The 10,629-nt window shown below is 32.0% G+C and overlaps 1 pseudogene; it reads right to left on the bottom strand.

Moving 5' to 3' along the window:
• Positions 1-6,854: 6,854 nt before the first annotated feature.
• LOC149557773 (dehydrodolichyl diphosphate synthase CPT3 pseudogene) lies at positions 6,855-7,843 on the bottom strand (annotated as a pseudogene).
• Positions 7,844-10,629: the final 2,786 nt, after the last annotated feature.

The raw sequence follows: 10,629 nt of genomic DNA, 5'->3' as shown, positions 1-10,629 counted from the left end.
TGTGTGGATTCATGCTTGTTCACATAGTTTGCTCGGTTGTGGCTATGGCCATGAAGGCTTCCATGGTTGTATGGCAATGGTATTTTTTGCTGAATAATACATGATGATGGATGCTTTTGGAGGCTGGGTTTTTCCCTCAATGAGGGTTTCCCAGGGTATATCTTGTGTCACAATTTTGTGGGTATGTTGTCTATTCTCTTGCATGTGGATTTTAATTCTGTGTTTATTTCAGATCTATTATGGGTTATGTGGAAACGGTTATCTTCTTTGTTGCCAAGTTTCCTTACAAAAAGCTTTCAAGAAGGTGAAGAGTTGCAAAAAATGCAACAATGTAAAATTGCATTAAAGTTATAAAAGGAAGTCCAAAGGTCATGGATGGTATTTGTAAGGTATAAAATAGCCAAAAAACTATAAAATTCATTGTAAGGTCAAACCAAATCAGAATGGAAGGAATTAGTAACATTTGAAGAAAATTTAGAGTGATTCTAACTTTTTATTTTGATTGGCTTTTTAGTTCTCTTGTTGTTTTTGGGCTTTGTATATCCATGTATAGCCTACAAATGATGTATTATTGATATGGTAGATTAGTAAAATGAATAATCATTCCATTTATTTTTGTTGAGATTATTTCATGTAGATTTGAGAAAGTTTTGAGCATTCTATGGATGATAATTTGTTCAAATTTTCAAATTACAATCTTATTGAAGCAACATGTACGGATGTTTAATTGTTGTTTCAAGAGATGAAACTTATATTTATAGAAAGACAAATGAATAATATTTCTAATTAAATTTATTTGGTACATTTTTGTTATGTTTTATATAATTTATGACCATTTTAATGAAAGTTGGTTTTTAACCAACTTCAATAGAGGCCAAAAAATGGGTCTCAATGTAGAGACCATAACTTTCGATTCTACCATTGGATGCTTCTAATTTTTGGATATGTTGTTGGAAACCTAATTTTTCATAATGTGGATGGTTAGATTGAAGAAATAAGATTTTTTTAAAAATTTATGAATCTCTGTATGTAGACCTATCTTGAATGGTAGAATTGAAGTCTATATTTTCAAGATTGATTTGTTATTTGATAATGGGGATTTATGGATGATTGTATTGGGAAATATGTATTGATGCCTCTAGAATTTTGAATAAATTTTATTTAAGATGGAAATAAATGAGTAATTTGAGGGTTTTTTAAGTTTTAAATGATACTTGCATCACATCCCCTTCATGGAAAGCATTAAGGGCCATGATGATATGGTCACTTGGTAGTTTGTCGACTTTTCGAAGAAGTGTTGGGTCACCATTCATGGGATCTCCTTTCAAGTCACTAAAGAGCTGATAGATAATGTAACTAGCCTATTAATGGAAGGAAAATCATGGAGGAAGTAGCCTAGAGTGGTGGACAAGACAAGCCTTGGGAACTTCTTTCGCTATGATGAAGCCCAAGTCCACTTCCATGGTGGTTTTGCATGAGAAAAGCTTCCTAAACTATGGGATATGGTCTATTATGTCATTATGCACTATGTTACTATGGAGGACAGGGTTTTTTTTTTTACTACTATCATTTTCCTATCCTTAATCACTTCTAAAACAAAGTTTATATTTCCTTCCCTTTTTCTAGTTACACTCGATTAAAGATTGTGTGTGGAATATTAAGAAGAAGTGTGAGGAGGGGAAAATTAATCTATTTACCATCAAGCTTTGATTTTTTATCTTTTAAAATTTTACAAAGGCCTTCACCCTCAAATTCTGAGCCTTAGCTTATCTCTCCTAAAAATTACTAGCCAAATTTCCTCCCCCTGCTACTAAACCCAAGCTAGAAGAGGACCCCATTTCCTTGGCTAAGAAGATTAAGAAGGAAATTTTTAAAATCCTTGATGTTGAAAATACTAGTACCACTTCTATGAAGAGCATCAACTAGTCGAGTAAGAGGCTGAGAGAGAAAAAACCCCTTGATCAATCCTAGCAAGCCTAAACTAGACAACCTAAGGAAAAGGTATGGCCCTAGACCTAAACATATGATCACCAGAAGGAATTATGGAGAATATGGTGAGGAAGAAATAGAGAGTGAGGATAAAAATGAGGATGTTATGGAGGAGGGTCGAAATAGTCCTTTGCCCTCTAAGGTTTCTGATACTTTCAAAACTTATACCATCACCCCAAATAATGGGAAATCTGCGAATATTAAGGAGTAGGGAACAGTCACTTCAATAGTTAAGATGGGTGATCTAGGTAGCCACACCCAAGTGGAGATCACCAAGGATGAAGGGGAGGATAAGAGTAAGGTGCAAGGGGGAGAGCACACTCAACAAAAAGATACCACAGTAGAAACAAAAAAAAAATTGAAGGGAAACCCAAAGGTGGAAAAGTTGGAAAGGTCCATTGTTGATTTGATCAAAAGGAGCGCAGACCTAGAGGACAAATTTGACAGGGTTGCTAATTTCTCGATGTGTTTCATGAACTCAACGGCCACTACACCCTATCTCATGCATACTAACAAGGATGGTGCCATGGATGACAAAGAGGTGGAGACTACTTGTTTACTATAAGACTTCTTGGTCAATGATTGGCTTTGCCTTCTACTAGAGAACTTGAGGAACCAATGATTAGTCCTCCTAGTTGTGTACTTTTTTAGTTAGTTACTCTCCAACCCTTCGGGCCCCATTAGTTTTTTTATACTGGACTGGTATTATGGCCAATTTGTATCTGATGGCCAAGTTTATGTATATTGTTAATACCTTTGATATTTTTGGTAGTATCTACCTTACTATTATGCTTATGGGTGGGTTTTTGAAATTTAGAAAGGGGGTTAGATAATTTTATGGTTATGACTGCCAACTAACCTTTAGATAGTTTTTTTACTCTATTATGGGTCAGCCCCCATTTTGACTGCTTCTTAATTTTAAAAATAACTATGATACTAGAAATCAAAATAGTGCATGGTCATCAAAGCATCTAAATATTAAAATGTACAAACCATAATCCCAAACCCAAATATAGATAAATAAAATTTTCTAAATTATTCTAAGAATACATAAATAGAAATAATTAACTAAATTACTCAACGACGTATATGGCACAATATAGCATAAAATTATATATGGTTATCCTAGAGAAACATCAATAATATCAAATATAGAATACACCAGATAACATCATAAAGTACCATCATATAGATATGGTCAAAATAATAAACACATGAGTCAACACTAGTATGTGGAACTAGAATCAAGTACAATAGCCCAATGCATCTCATAGTGCAACCATATTCATATCTCGATGGTACTCATGGAATAATGTATTGTAATATATTGATACTAATCTAGGTAACCACTAGCACATACCTCGGTGAAACCATCAAATACATCATATGTGTCATAGGTTGGATATCAAGCATAATCAATCTATTGATTTAACAAGATAAATCAATTCACCCCAAGGGCGTAGACCACTAATCAGTCCCAAAATGATCATCCAAAAAGAAAAGAACATCACGATGGAATACAAAAATCAACTGGGAGAGTTATTTCAAATATATTATTACTACCCAAATCCTGTGACCTTCAACACCAAAAATAGTAAGAGTTTATTTTTTTTTTTTTCAAGAGGGTTATCTAGAATATTGATTCAAATATCCAAATAAGAACATGGTGATAGCTCAAGTTTAGAAAATGTTAGATCAGGCCTAATATTATAGTGAAAGTATATTTGACAATGGATATTTTTTTCTATATGTAAATTTATAGATTCTTGAAGAGGTTAAATTTAAATCACACTAAGGAAGAGGTATCTCCTTCTAAGTGGTAAATAATTTGAGAAGATAGAATTAAAAATACCTCTTCCATCTTGGAAGGAGAATTTCATGGTTATCGTCTAATCCTATCACCAAGCATGTAATACCTAGAAGAAAATCTAGGATGTGCAACCTAAGCCAAAACTGATAAAGAAATACCCAGTGTAGAAATTATAATTTAACGGTTCTAAGTGTAACAAATGAGCTAAAGCTCATATTGAGTTGATTAACCCAAGGTGAAAGTAATTGTATGTGGCATACAGGTTATACTTTTTATGTACTAATAATATTGCAGGTTGTGAAGCATTGGTTAAAGGCTTTCTCACGGTGCATGAGAAGAAGATCAAGACATTGGTTACAAAACATGAATCTCAACTGATTATCAAATAGACTCATTGCTAGTACTCATGCAATGCTCAAGGGTTAATGGCATATCAAAATCAAGTATATGATCTCATAGAAGAGTCTGAAGCATTCAATATCATGTTGATCTCAAGGAGAGAAAAAACTGTCTCATGAATAAAGTCATAGTATCTGCAAGTTTTCTAGACCCTATAGAGATAGCAAGACTAGAAATATTTCCAATTGAGCTATTCAGTACTCTAATAGTCCTTGAGAGTATCATGGACTTTCAAGTATTCCAAGATGATCAGCACATCTCAGAAATTATTATGTGCAGCCACATCTTCAAGAAGAAAATTATTGGTGAAGGGTGGAAGGAGCCAAAATAGCTAGATGATTGGTGAAGGGTGGAAGGAGCCAAAATAGCTAGATGATCAAGGGATTCTAGACCTAAAGACCCAAATGCATGGTATCTCTAGAGAGAATCCTTCATAGAGATGAGGTAGCTATCAAAAGGAATACAAATCCTATATCAGTTCTTTTTGTGCATCTGATCTAATCATACACATATGTATCCCTTCTCCTATGCATCTATAGAATTTCCATATTGTCATTCCAATTTAGAGTTGTGCAACTATGACTCTTTTTCCATCTTATGCGAGTTGTGCATATATGACCAAATATAGTTCTACGGGAGTTGAAAATCTATGGATTCGTAATTTGGATACCCATTTCTCTTTGGTCCTTTCAATGTAATTACAAACATATTTTGGCCTCATTCAATGAGTTGTTTGATTAGATACCCAGAAGTAGACCCCACAAAGTCTTAGTCCTAAGCGGCCAAAGAATTCTCTGAACACTGATGTGATTCTAGTTAAGTCTAAGCACGTCAAGAGCCTTTCGAATGTTTCCCATTTTCTCATGTAGATACTTGATTATTGGTTGTAACATGGTGGCTAGACTTTTCATCTTGATTTCTTAATGATAATCATGCGTATTATGTGTTTGATTAATGGTTGTATTGTCTACATTGTGGAAGGATTCATAAAATCAATGTAACTAATTATAGATTAAAAAAAATGAAGATATGACTGTATATAGGATTGTTTTTTGAGGATTCTTTGGGAATTTGTTTTTATGTGGAGTCTAAACAAACTCAAAGGTTAATTTTTTCCCACTTCCATTGGCACATTCTTTTGTTGGATTTTTTTACAAGGGTTTAAGGGCATCTCCCCATGATGGTGTCAAGCTCCCCTTATAGGGTATTGAATTGGTTATATTTGCATGTAACTCTTATATTTTGTCTAATAATACTAACATAGAGCATGATAGAAACTAAAGTCCTAAAAAATAAATCCTAATATGTTGAAGTGTGTGAATATGTACAATCAGACGCATTAGATAGTGAGGTTTTTCTCATGTGACTTTTATGATAGTAATTTCAGTGGTGTATTCCTTCCATTATTCTTCTTATGGGAGTGAGACTTTTTCTATTGACAATGAGCCTTATTAATTATAGACAATGAGACTTACAAGTAGTGAGCCTTACCAACAATGAGAAATTGGCAGTGAGCCTTTGTAAAAATCACCTTAATCAGCATTGTTATTAATGAGAATTCATCTTGGGTTTTCACATAAATTTTGTTGTTTATGATAAATGGTGTTCATGGTCTTTCATGTTCATATCCATTTTAATTATTTGAATGGTTTAATATTGCTTCAGATTGTTTTGGTATAATTGATCCTCCACACTGAGTTATATAAGTGGTTCAACACTTATAACATATTAGTATATAAATCCCATAAATAGATAATTACAATTACAATTGCTCATAATATACACACGTGTCAATCAATTTTCATAATGCCACAACTTTTTCACTTAGTTATAATAATGATTAATAAGCAACTTTAACTTGTTTGGATAGCTTATCTTAAACCATAATGATAGGTGAGTTATATTGAAAAAGAAAGTGTGAAAATTTAAAATGTGTAGTGCCATTCTTATTTTATAAAGATACGGTAATCACCCAAAGTTTTTGGACAAGAAACTTCTTCCTTAGAATTCACAACCAAGGATAATTATAATTACAACAAGCAATCATCAATTTTAGTAGTACACCAACTTTTCACTTAGTCATAGTGTTGCTGAATAAGTAGACAATTTGTTTAGATAGATTATCTTAAATCGTGTAAATGGATATAATGAAGAAGCATGTGTGATTTCAAATGAACCCTGTAAAGCATATTGTTTTAATCACATTTTGTAAAATAACACAATAATCAATCAGACAAAATTTTTGAAGAAGAACAACCAATCTTAAAACAAACTAGTAATTACAGATTGAGATAATTACAGTTACAGTCTCTCATAGTCACAACAAACAGCCATCAATCATTTTTTTACAATACTACTACTTTTAATTTGGTCGAATTGTTTTATCTTAAATCTAAACAACCACCATAGAACAAATTTGTAATCACGGATTGAGATAATTACAACTACAATCTCTCGTAGTCAACACAAACAGCCATCAATTTTCACAGTACTACTACTTTTAACTTGGTCAGTTTGTTTTATCTTAAATCATATTAATATATGGGTCATGTTGAGCAATCAAGTGTAAATTAAATAAATCATATAAAAAAGTCAAAACTTAAACATATAATTAAATCACTTGTTTTTTTTTAAAACAACCAACAATAACACAAAGTTTTCAAACAAGAACAATGTCCTTTAAAACAGATTAGTCTATAAAACACATATACATATAAGTACAATTACAACCTCCCACATACCACCATCACTTCTCAAAGTAGTAAAACTTCTTCTAAATTAGTCATGGTGCTGATGAACAAGCACCTTCTCTTTCCCATCCCCATGCTTCTTCTCCTGAAGAAAAGGGTAAGCTCTTTGATACTCCAAAACAGCCCTAACAAGGTCCATGGAGGAAAACTGAGGCCACAGAACAGGAGTAGCATAGAGCAAAGAAAAAGAAGTCTGCCAGAGAAGAAAGTTACTAAGCCTCGTCTCTCCTGAAGTCCTAATCAAAAGCTCCGGCTCAGGACAATCACAAGTATAAAGATGCTTTGCAATATCCTCTTCACTAATCTTCTTTCCATCCAAATCCCCTTCCTTCAAAACATCTTCAACAGCCTTAGCAATCTCCTGAGTACCAGTATAAGGAGCACATATGTTCAGAATAGCCTTATCATTATTCCTAGAGAAAGCCATGGCCCTTTCTGCTGATTCTCTCACATTCTGAGGAAAAAGACTGATATCTCCTATTAGTTGAACCCTAATTCCATACTTGTTAACCATGCTCTCCTTCTCAACAAGAAGATCAAGCTTCTCCTTCATCAGATTCATAAGTGTCTCAACTTCTTCCTTTGAGCGCCTGAAATTCTCAATACTGAAAGCATAAACACTCACACATTTTATACCCATTTCATAACAATTTCTCAAAGTATGCATCAGGCTGTTATACCCATATTCATGGCCCCTCCATTTTTGCATATTTCTATTCTGTGCATATCTCCTATTGCCATCCATTATGATTGCAACATGCTTTGGAATAGGGCCTGCTGAAACAGACCATAATAGAAATCTCCTAAACAATTCTCTCGTTGAATTTGCAAGAAATGCAAAACTTTCTTGCAAGTAAGAACTATTGAAGGATTGGAATGCTGTTAAACTTGTCATCTTTGATTATGGGTGGCATTTCTTGATCATAATGAAGGAATATATAATAGTTTTTTTCTTGTGGGTCTTTAACTACGTACCACAGAATCATTGGTGATGGAAAAATTAGGGTTGGCTCATCTTATATTTTAATTATTTTTATGAAAATTGGAGTCTAGATCTCTCTTCAAAGTTCTATTCTGTGTCGTTTTTAGCCTTGGAAGACATTATTGACAAATTTTTGATACCTCTACTAATAATTCAGTCTCCTGCCACCAAAAATGTCGCTGTTTCTATTTATCTTTTGTGCGTACTTTCATAAAAGTCGTTCACAAAATTAATGGAATAGGACGATTGAGTTGATACCCATATTATCATGAAAAGGCAAGGTCGTTGAACCACTGCCAGACAATCTCGTGTGTTAGATAGATATTGAGAACTTCACATGTTATACATGTTTTACATCAACGGGCGACTCCATTTCAATTTATTATTAACATCTCCTCCATGATTCAGATGTCACTTGAACAAATAATCTCCCTTCATTCAAGCCAATTAGCAATGGTTATTTATACTGAAGTGAAATATTGTTTCAAGGATCTATGCCATTTTACTTAAATACTAGTTTACCTATCATTTAAGCAAACTATCTATATTTCACTTCTAAAATTGATTTAGATTTTGTATTTGGATGAACTAGCTATATCATTTATTGGATGGGTTTTAAGATTTATGGTATTTCATTTTAAAAAATATTTTCTATTGCACTCAAATGAACTAGTGAGACCATTAAACTATAGCATTTAACTGATTATGGAAGCGGAACATAGGTATGATTATAATCAGACTATCTTTGTGTTGTATTATTTAAGTTTGATGAATTCAAAGGTGCCATGAATGAGATGGGCTGTGGAAAAAGAATTTTGAATCATTGAAATTGGTTATAATGTTTAGGATGTAAGGAATGTATAATTGTGATTTATGAGGGGATTTCTTTCCATCAAAATATTGTATATTTATTATATTGTTTTTTTTATTGCATCTTATTTTTCTTTATAGTGAAGATTGATATATTGTAGAATTTTATGCTCCTAGCAATAGCATCATTCCACTATGACTAGTAATGAATTTTAAGGAAAACGTCTTTTATCTATATAATGAAAACTCTATTATAAAGAAAGAAATTATTAATTAGAACTCTCTTCTCTGCTACTTTTTGTAATGTAAAAGGATTTTTGAAAGGATCTCAATTCTCTTATAAAGTTATAAGTGTAATGCCTACCCCTAATTCACTTTTCATGTTGTATTGTCAAATTCTTTTAGGGCAGTTTTATAGTTATGTTTTATGATTAGTGGTACTTGATTAGCCGATTTGATTGTCCATGTAATTTCAAACTCAATTTATATAGTTGATGAACTACTTAATACTCAGTTATTTCATGTGTTCATGGTTATTCTTTTGATGATGATACATAGATGTTCATATAGTGATTTTAGTTATTTCATGATGATAGTTAAATGGATGATTTATATGCAGTTTCTATGGTTACTTACGTCATACTTGCATGTGTATGGTGTACTTGTATGTTTTACTTTATGTTTGACATTTCTGATGTGGTTGAGGGAGGGAGTTGTAGTCACCTGTTAGTCAGGATATACATGATGCACCACCCCCTGTCATTGCCTATTTAGTTTAAATTTATATGTATATGTATATACTCAGCTTTTATGCAAGTTGCAGGTACCAGGCATCAACTTCCCTGAATTGTCAAGATGAGCGTGCCCTATCACAGTATATCAATGGTAAAAGAGGGGAGATAGTTCTTAAGTCCAAATCCTAACGCTAAGCCAATTGTCCTTGAAAGTAGGATAAGTATCTGAGTTATTTACCCTTTTGCATTCCTCAAGTGACATGAATTTGTGATTTTTAACCCCCGAGTTTTATTTAGTACCTTATCCTTATGATGGGTTTTCTTATTTGGATTTGTGGGTTTGTTGTGATTTTCAAATATAATTAAATCAAATTAAAATATTATTAAATGATTTGATTCAATAAAAATTATATAAAGAAATATCAATTTTTAATTATATTTAATTAATTGAGAAATTAAATAAATAAAAGAATCAAATTTAAAAGATTTAATTAAAGTTCTAGTTTTAGCGTAATTATATTTATTTAATTTATAATTTATTTAAGAGTTTCATTTTTATAATAAACTCTAAATATTAATTATTAATTAAATTAATAAATATATTATTAAAGAGGTCTTATGATTTAATAAGAGAGAAAGAGAGAGAGTAAATTTAATAAAGTTTAATTTAATTAAAATGTAAAAAAGTTTGCACATTAAATTAAAATAAAATAAAATAATAAATAAAAAGGTTCGCATGATTGTAAAATTGAAACCCTAAAGGAAGAAAGCTCTTTATTAAGAAATTAGAGATCATTTCTTTACACACAAGTTTGGAGGAGGAAATTTTTGAGAAAGAGGGTTTTCGAGAAGATAAGAATTTATTGCAAGCTCTAAGCATCCGACTGGTTAGCATCATATTGAGGTAGGATCTTGTTGAGTTTTGCGTAGTAATTTTCTCTTTGAAATCTCTTTGTCTTCTTTGTGTTTGAATGAATTTTTTTTTTAGAATTTAATTTGGGTTGAAACCCTTGTGTTAAAATTTACCATTCTTGAAAATATCTGTGAATGAATTTAAGATTGGAAACCCTTGTTATTCATAAATGGGATTGAATTAGAAAATCGTGAATTTGCGATGGGGTTTTGAAAAGAAAAGTAGTTTTAATTATTAAATTT

This window comes from Cupressus sempervirens, chromosome 5 (genome assembly GCF_028749045.1).
Source record: "Cupressus sempervirens isolate cs-2001-9-10 chromosome 5, ASM2874904v1, whole genome shotgun sequence".
NCBI lineage: Eukaryota > Viridiplantae > Streptophyta > Pinopsida > Cupressales > Cupressaceae > Cupressus > Cupressus sempervirens.
The sequence above is the reverse complement of the archived record's forward strand: the minus strand, read 5'-3'. Positions and strand labels throughout refer to the sequence as shown.